The sequence below is a fragment of the Camelus ferus genome, chromosome 3 (genome assembly GCF_009834535.1).
Source record: "Camelus ferus isolate YT-003-E chromosome 3, BCGSAC_Cfer_1.0, whole genome shotgun sequence".
Lineage (NCBI taxonomy): Eukaryota > Metazoa > Chordata > Mammalia > Artiodactyla > Camelidae > Camelus > Camelus ferus.
Genome location: NC_045698.1, coordinates 3,615,606 through 3,624,678, shown reverse-complemented (window position 1 = coordinate 3,624,678; position 9,073 = coordinate 3,615,606).

Below are 9,073 nucleotides of genomic sequence, written 5' to 3'. Positions count from 1 at the left end.
CCGACCCCTTCCGGGGCCACTGCTCAGCCTACCCCATCTCTCCAAAGAGGGGCCGTCTGGACTTAGGGGAGGGCGACACACATGGAGTGCTCACCAAGAAACACGTGGGGAGAAGCTGGGCTGCCTGGCCCACAGCTGCTCAGTCCAGCGGAGGGATAATATTTGAGCTAAGAAACAAAAACCCAGACTAATCTAAACTCAGGATCACGGGCTCAGAGAGTGGGACGGTTCTTTAGCGAACAACTGTTTTCATTTCCACTTCGCCCCAGGCTGCAGCGACTCCGTCTATTGGGGCAGTTCCCTGTCTGCTTCAGTGTTTCAGAGGGGCGTTCACTAACCCCACACTTACAGAGCAATTCTTCCCAGACAGTCTGATCGTGCTGCCCCCTCCCCTGTCCCCCGTGAACACAGCAGGGAGTCTGGGGGAGAAGTTCAAGCCCCCACCCACTTTCCAAGCCCTTTGTGGCGTCAGGTGCAGTCTGGTCCTCAGTCCCTCCCTGAGCGGCAGTCCCTGCCCCGCATGCTGGCACTTAGTGTCCCCCAGACACGCTGCACGGTTTTACGCCCCTGTGGCAGGCACAGGCTGCTCACCCGCTTCTCTTTCTTCGCAGTGTCCCCCCTGTGGTGTGGTTGTCCACCTCATGCTTTGGGCAGTTTTTGCTTTATCTGTTCTGAGTCTCTGTTATTAGGTGTATACACGTTTTTAAACATGTATCTTCCTGTCCTTCCCCTTCTCGTGAATGCGACCTTCGTTCTCTGCCTTGGTGTCTGACACAAGCGGAGCTGACCCCCCTGTAGTTACATTAGTATTTTCTCGGTACAGCTTTTCTTCCCATTTTTCTTCTTGCAAGTTCTGCGTACCCTGATGTTATAGATGTGGCACGTGTAATGGCATACAGCCAGATTTTCTAAGTTAAAGATTATCTCTGTCCAGTTATAGGAACTTCTCGTTGTGTTGGGGCATTCATATCTCCCGAACTTGTGTCACTCAAGGAAGTTCTTCATGATTTTGCCTCCCATGAAAATAATCTTTAATATTACATAATAATGAGAATAATAATTAAAATAATAAAAAATAATATTAAATTGACTCAATTAAAAAAATCAAATAGGTGCTACTTGCTTGCCCTAATAGTATCTATCAATGAGGTCATGAGTATAATGAAATACATGCGTGTATGTGTATGTGAGTGTGTGTGCCCTAAAATATATTAAAATAGATATGAAAACATTGAAATAAAAAAAATGTGTCTCCACGCACGACTTGGAATCTTCTAGGGTCCCTCCAGGATGTATACTCTCATTTTAGAAGCCCTAGAATATTAATAATCTTTCATTTTCTAAAACAAAGAACCGTCTATTTATGTAAGTCTACTTAGATCAGCAAAGACTTTGTGGGTTTCTTACAACAATAAATATAGGATAACAGAATTAGCAGCTGAGGGCATCTGGGAAAAAGGACACTGAGCAGAGAAAGGCCGTGGAACCAGGGCTATGAAATGACAATGTGCCGCGGTCTGCTAGACACAGGTCCCCAATTTTATTTGCCAGAAGAATTAGCAGAAACATGAATGTTTACTAGTCATAGTCCCCATAAAATAAAAAATCAGTGAGTTGTTCAGAAGGAATGTCCCAGCAGCTGAGATGTGAAGACATTGCTCCCCGGGGCGCCTGGGGGGAGGACCCTGCGGGATGCTGGCTTCCACGGCTGCCCAGGGTAGAGGCACAGCCCGTCTCCTACAGCGGCCGGGGCACGTCGTCTGGAGGTGAGGAAGCCCTCCGCAGGATGGACGAGCCCTGCTCTGTACTCTTCCCCGGCGCTGCTGAACCAAGGCAGGGAGGAGGGGACCACGGATGGAGGGGAGGCTCTGCTGAAGGAAAACCTCCATTCCTATTTCTGCCAACTGAGCTTCAAATAAGTGGCAGAGGCTCAAAGTCGTTCTTGAAAGATACCTGGAGGGTGGCTGTTCCATTTTACTCAGTTCAGACTGAGTGAGGCTAGTTCAGGCCCCTTTATTACGTTTTTACAAACACTCTCACACGCACCCAAGCTTTACTTTTTAAAATATAAAAAAATTATATAAATGGTATATATATGCATGTGTGTGTATCTCAACTTGTTTACGTTTAAGATCTGTCTTGGGGACGCTTCGGTGCTGCCTTTACTGCACCAATTTAGCTCCAGATTTGCTGGGTTTTGTTTCAGCCTGATTCTTGGCCAAAAAGTCACACCGGTTGTGACTCAAGACCTGCTCTGATGGTGAAGAGCTCGGCTGGGGAGGCCAGGAAGGACCTGCTTATGACACCCATTGTCCTCCACCTCCATGCAGATGACCCTGGTCAGCCACTCAAAAATAATTTAATTTTACTGTGTCATCAATTAAAACACGAATACTACTCTATAAAAATTGGGTTCCTGTTTATAAACACTTAGCGTCTTGCCTGGCTCCCAGTTAGAGGGCTACTGTTATAAAACATATTATTAGTAGTTTCATATTCCTCTGATAAGTTTTGTGTCCTAAACATTGAATCAACATAAAGTCTATCGTTCAAACTAAAGAAGAATATTTGTAGGCTACATACTGTTAGTTCTTTATTTCCCAAAGGAGTTAGGGACACTTTTTCTTCAGGTATTTTGGAGATCTTTTTTCTGTTTTCCATCACGTACTCTGAGTAGACCTCATGATTACTATCTGCCTTGTACGAAGCTCATCTAGTACATTTTCCCTTTAAATCATTTGATTGATTTTCATCACCATTCTGGTCAAAGTGTAGAGAATGTGAATTTACACCTGTATTCAGGGAGTGGTTGATCATTTGTGTTAAATCTATGGAGCAAAGCCTGGGAGTGCTGGTCAGAAGACAGCGGGTAGACGGTCAACAGCCGTTGGCAGGAAAGGTCTGAGCTAAAAAGTGTCTAATGTTTTGACATCGAGCGAACATTTTGAAACACGCAGTGATCACAAATTAACGTGCACGGTGATGAGAACTGCTCATCTGTTGGCTGCATGAATCTGAGAGGTTGCTACCAGTGTGGTGTTTGTGTGTGCTGAAAGTTAGTTTCTTCTCTTTTCTGTCAAAAATAAGTTGGTAAAAGGGGTGGAGAGGAGGGATGGGGTAAAACGCCAAGATTCGCCTCTAACTGCCCCATCCCCCCGCCGCCCCCGTCGCCCCGGCTTGGCCACAGAAGCCTAACCAAACACCCTCCAGGAGTCACTGTGTATTAATGAGAAACTGCAGCCTCCGGAGGGGGGCAGATGTGATCCAGTCAGTGACAACGTGGGGCCTGAAGGATGTTGCCTGGGAAAGAACAATGTTTGGGGTTTTCCAGGGCAGGATGTGTGGGTTGAATGACTTTTTATTTGATTTTGTCTTAATTTCCTGAATATGTAGGCAACAGTTGTGAGCCCTGAAGGCCTGGGGTGGGGGTCGGGCTGCAGTCATGAACGACCCACTCAGAGAATTCCAGAATGGAGACAAAGGGAGGTCACTTGGTGGAACTGAGCTGGTTCCGTGTCTGGGGGGGAGAGGACAGGTCAGTCCCACGCTGAGGGCCCAGGGCATGTGGCGCATTACGTTCAGGTGGCTGGAAAACACTTTCCGTCTGCAGGCAAGGCTGGCCCTATGCTGGGAGGCTTCCGGTTCTGCAGTTCATCCTAGGATGGGAGGGCCTGGGGAGGCTCAGGTGTGGGTGTGGGATGATTTAAGAAAGACTCCAAAAAGGCCGATTTGTCCCTTTAGGAGGTTTAAGATTCAGAGTGTAACATGTAACATCAAAAGGTCTGTCTTGAGTGTGTTTTGACCTAGAGAAGCTCACACTGCGCGTCACGGCACAGCCACACACGGGACAAGGGCCAGTCATCAGGGTCTTGCTGTAGTGGATGCAGCAGCAGGTGGGCTGCTAGGGAAGAAGAGAAGGAGGCAGGTCAGCTGCAGGAGGAGGACTGGCGGGAGGAGGCAGCACCCGGAGGCCCGGGGGCTCCAAAGCCCTGACCTACAGCCACACTCAGCTAAATCACACACACAAGACGCAGACACTGAGAACGCAGGTGCTGCGTAAGGATGGGACGCTGGAGGAAGGCTCAGGAGGTGCCCCGAGATACACAGAAACTGTTTCCAAGTTTCCAGGTTAAGTACTGGTCTTCTCTGTCATGTCAGGCACAGATCTCTTGGGATTACTTAGAAAATAATAAAATGAACTGACTTACTTTCTCTGTAATCCTTTTCCTCCTTTGCTCACCCTCCTTGAAAAGTGTAGCTCATCACTGGAGTCATCAGAAGCAAAAGAAAGTTCAGCTCTTGGAAGAACACATAAGCATGAATTTCTATCACCTTGAATTAGTTAATTTCTTTGATAGGACACCAATAGCACAAACAATGACATCTTTAAAAAATAGATCAATTGGATTTTATAAAAAATTAACTTTTGTTTTTTCAAAGGACACAATCGAGGAAGTGAAAAGACAACCCACAGAACAGGGGAAAACATTTAGAAATGATGTATCTGATGAGACACTGATCCACAGGGTATAAAGAACTCAATAATGCAAAGACACTGAACTGAAAAGGGGCGCAGGGCTTGTGTTCATTTACCCCAAGAACATGGACAGATGTTCCCCTGGCATATGCAAAGGTACTCAACATCATTAGTCATCAGAAAATGCAGATCACACAGATCAAAACCATGAGACACCACAGCACATCCATCGGTCTGGCCGATGTACAAAAAGACAGAAAGTGACAAAAGTGCCAGGGAGGACGTGGAGAACATGAGCTATTACACAGTACTGGGGGGCTGGCAAAGTGGTGCAATTTCTTTGGAAAACAATTTGGCAGTTCCTCAAAATGTTACACGCAGGGTAACTGTATGGCCGAGCTATTCTATTCCTAGCTAGAAATCCAAGAGAAATGAAGACATATCTCCACGCAAAGACTTGTGCACAGTTGTTCATAGTCGTAGTACTCATAGAAATAAAAAATGGAGACAACTCAAATCTCCGTCAACCAATGAACGGATAAACAAAAGGTGGTATTTCTATTAACTGCAACGAAAAGGAACGAAGCAGTGAGGCAGGTTACAAGGAGGGTGAGAACGTTACGCGGAGTGCAAGAGGTCAGATGCAGTGGCCACACAGTGTAAGATTCCTTTCACGTGACCTGTAGTCAGAGTCATGAGGACAGAAAGGGAATTAGTGGTTGCCAGAGGCTGAGGACCTGACTGTGAATAATGTGGTTTCTTTGGGGGATGATAAAAATGTTTTGGAATTAGACAGCAGTGATGGTTGCCCAGCTTTGTGAATGTACTAAAAAAAAAAAAAATCACTAAATGGTACACACTAAAATGGTATATTTTATCATGTGTCAATCACGCCTTAATTTTAAAAAAAAAAAAGCTAAGAGAAAGAAGGCAAATCGCATGCATGAGCCGTTAGTGAAGAAGACAGTGGGAGTCACATTTAAAGGCCAAAGCTTTGGATCATCAAACATTTCAGCCAAAAAAACATATAAACATGTTGTGGGGTGTTACGGGGGATGGGCGGGTGCATATGCTCAGCTGAACCAGTGACCCGGTGGCCAACACATCCTGGGAGGCAGGGGACAGAGCGGAGATGGGCCCGGCCCAGCTCTCCAGGGGTCCAAGCTCCGACCAAGAGAGCCTCACCCAGTGTGAGCTGCAGGCCCAGCCCGGCTGCGGGTCCCGGGCCTGCTGGCTGATCCCAGCCTTTGACTAACTGAGCAGCAAACAGGGAGCCTCCACCCGCCCTCTTCTGCTCCCAGCGCCCTCCCCAGTGCAGGTCGCGTTCTGTCGGCGAGCGGTTTGCGGTGGTGGCTCCTCTTCTTGTGTATGTGTCGTGGGTAGGCAGGCGTCCGAATGGTTCTGCCACTGCCTGCACTGCAGGGATGCTTGCAGTCACGGGGTGTCTCTGCGGTCCACGGACTCATTATGTGCTCTGAGATGTCAGATTCAGCTTCCAGTTCTGCAGAATGGCTAGCGTTCCTCGAAATACACTCCCCTGTCAGTCTGAAGGGGCGACTGTGTTGAGAAAGACGGAGGGGCCCGTTTCTGTGAGCACCGCGCCGGCACCCTGGGGATGTCTCGGCCTGACCAGCCCTCAGGCAGGTGGTAGGGAAGACGGATTCCATCTGCAAGTGATTTTTAGATACTTGAAGATAAATCAGTGAAGATAAATCCATTAAGACAAAAATAAAGGCCGGGGTGACCCGTCGGCCGTCTGGGGTGTGAGGGAGCCCTACGCCGTGTGAAAGCTGACTCATCGCGATGAGTCACACTAAGAGGAAACACATGTACGGGGGATGCGACCGGCTCGGGGAGGCCAGGCCTGTCCCCGGGACACAGTGTGCTGGGAGGTCTAGGGGAAGTCCGCTGGTGTGTGGGATCAGCCTTCACGGGGTTCCCTCCTCACTAATTACAACCTCCTTGCAATGTCCCATCATTGTAGATTGTGCCTCAGGGCGCCAACAGAGTCATCGCCTTCCCCACTTACTTGCCCATGAGAGGCTGCCTGCATTCCTCACCCGCAGGCCAAGGACTGGGCTCTCTGGAGACCCTGCTCTTTGCTTCTGGCCTCAGATCCTTCCAGGGGAGAGGGGAGTCCAGGGTGATGCTGCCAAACTTAACCAACTCTACTACAAGTTGTATTAACACACACTGAAGACGCAGGATGGAGATTGTTGCACAAATTTGGACTGTTTAGACACTCCTTGTGAGCAGTTTGGGGTTAATCACAAAACACAGTGATTAAAACAGAAAGCGGCCCCCAGTCCTTGAAATGGGTAAGCATCTCTGAGAAGCAAAGACACGCGGTCGTGGGTTTGCCCTTGCGTCCTAAACGCAGTCCTGGGAAGTGGCCGACAGGTGCGTCCCAGGAAAGGTAAAGGGGAAGCTGGACCAGTCTCCTCCAGGCCCCGGGTTTGCCAAAATCAGTGAGGGAACATGGGTGCCCAGCTCCCCCTGGGCTGTGGGGCAGCTCCTCCTGCGGCTGAGAGCCAAGCCAGTGCGAGCCGCGGCTCTCAGAGGCCGGCGAGGAGCGCGGAGGGCAGCCGGTCAGCAGGACCGCGCCTGAGTCCCGCATCCCGGTGCAGCCCCGGGAGCCTGACGCCGGGACAGCGGCGCGAGGCTCCAGCCGGGCTCGGGATTTCCCTGCCTGATGAAAGCAGTGTTTCCTTGGCTTTTTGTAAGAGGGTTCTGAGCATTAGGCTCCTAGCAGATTGCTCCACGGGGAGAGAACTGAAGGTTCCCCTCACAAGCTCCGATGTGTGCGCCCCCCTCGTCAGGGTGTGGGTGTGACGAGTAGTGTCACTGTGAACGCGGGCGCACGGGTTGTTGTGTGAGTGAGTTTTCTCAGGGATTTACCTGGGAGTGAAGTCACTGGAATGCACAGTAATTTTTTTTAATGGAGGTACTGGGAATCGAACCCAGGACCTCGTGCCTGCCAACCCCGCGCTCCACCCCGGAGCTAAGTCTTCCCTCCCCTGCATGGCAATTCCATGTTTAACTTTTTGAGGAAACGCCCAGGCCCAGGGGTTTTTCTTAGTGGCTGAAACTAGATATCCCCACCAGCAAGATCGCAGGGTTCTAATTTCTCTACATCCTCCCCATCACTGGGTATTTTGTCTTTCTTTCTTTCTTTCTTTCTTTCTTTCTTTCTTTCTTTCTTTCTTTCTTTCTTTCTTTCTTTCTTTCTTTCTTTCTTTCTTTCTTTCTTTCTTTCTTTCTTTCTTTCTTTCTTTCTTTCTTTCTTTCTTTCTTTCTTTCTTTTTTCTTTCTTCCTTCCTTCCTTCCTTCCTTCCTTCCTTCCTTCCTTCCTTTCTTCCTTTCTTTCTTCCTTTCTTTCTTCCTTTCTTCCTTAACATTTTTTATTGAGTTATAGACATTTCACAATGTTGTGTCAGATTCCAGTGTAGAGCACAATTTTTCAGTTATACATGAACACACATATATTCATTGTCACTTTTTTTTTGCTGTGAGCTACCACAAGATCTTGTATACATTTCCCTGTGCTATACCATATGATCTTGTTTATCTGTTCTGCATATGCCTGTCAGTATCTACAGATTTTGAACTCCCAGCCTGTCCCTTCCCACCTGCCTTCCCCTTGGCAACCACAAGGTTGTATTCTATGTCTATGTTTATTTCTTTCTTTTCTTTTTTCTTTCTTTCTTTCTTTTTGTTTTTTTAAATCATAGTAGCCACTCTAGTGAGTGAGATGTACTGTCTCATTATGGTTTTGATTTTCATTTCCCTGATGACTATTGATACTTAACATCTTTTTATGGGCTTATTGGCCATCTGTATATTTTGCTTGGAATCTTTTCAAATTCTTTACTGATTTTTAAATGGATTCATTTGTATTTTTATTGTTAAGTAGTTGAATTGCTTAGAGTTTCTTATATATTCTAAATATTAGACCTTTTTCAATATACGAATTGAAAATACTTTCTCCCATTCTTTGAGTTGCTTTTTCACTTTCTTGATAATGTTCTTTGATGTAAAGAATGCTTATAAATTTGATGACATCTAATTTATTTATTTCTTTCCTTTGATTGCTTGTGCTTTTTGTGTTATATCTAAGAAACTATTGCCAAATCTAAGATCATACAGATTAATATCTTCTAAACGTTTTATAGTTTTAGCTCTTATGTGCAGGTGTTTGATCCATTTTGAGTTAGTCTTTGTATATGATGTGAGGTAGGGGTTGAACTTCGTTCTTCTGCATCTGTCTGTCTCTTGTCCCAGCACCGTTTGTTGAAAAGACTGCTCTTCTCCATTGAACTGTCTTGGTTGAAATTTTAATGTAAATTAAAAATTTTAAAATCTATGATCTGACTTTTTTCTAACTTCAGAATTCCATCAGAGTCATTTCTGGTGATTTCCACTGGACAGTGTCTCTTAATATTTTGGTTGATTTTAACTGTTATGTTCAAATAATTTGAAAATAGACACATGCTAAGTGCTTAAAAAACCCTCCAGTGTGTCTTGTGTAAGGAAACACATATTTTACAGTGACCCTATGCCCTTTTGCATGTTGTGCCACTCCTGAAACTCCAGTCT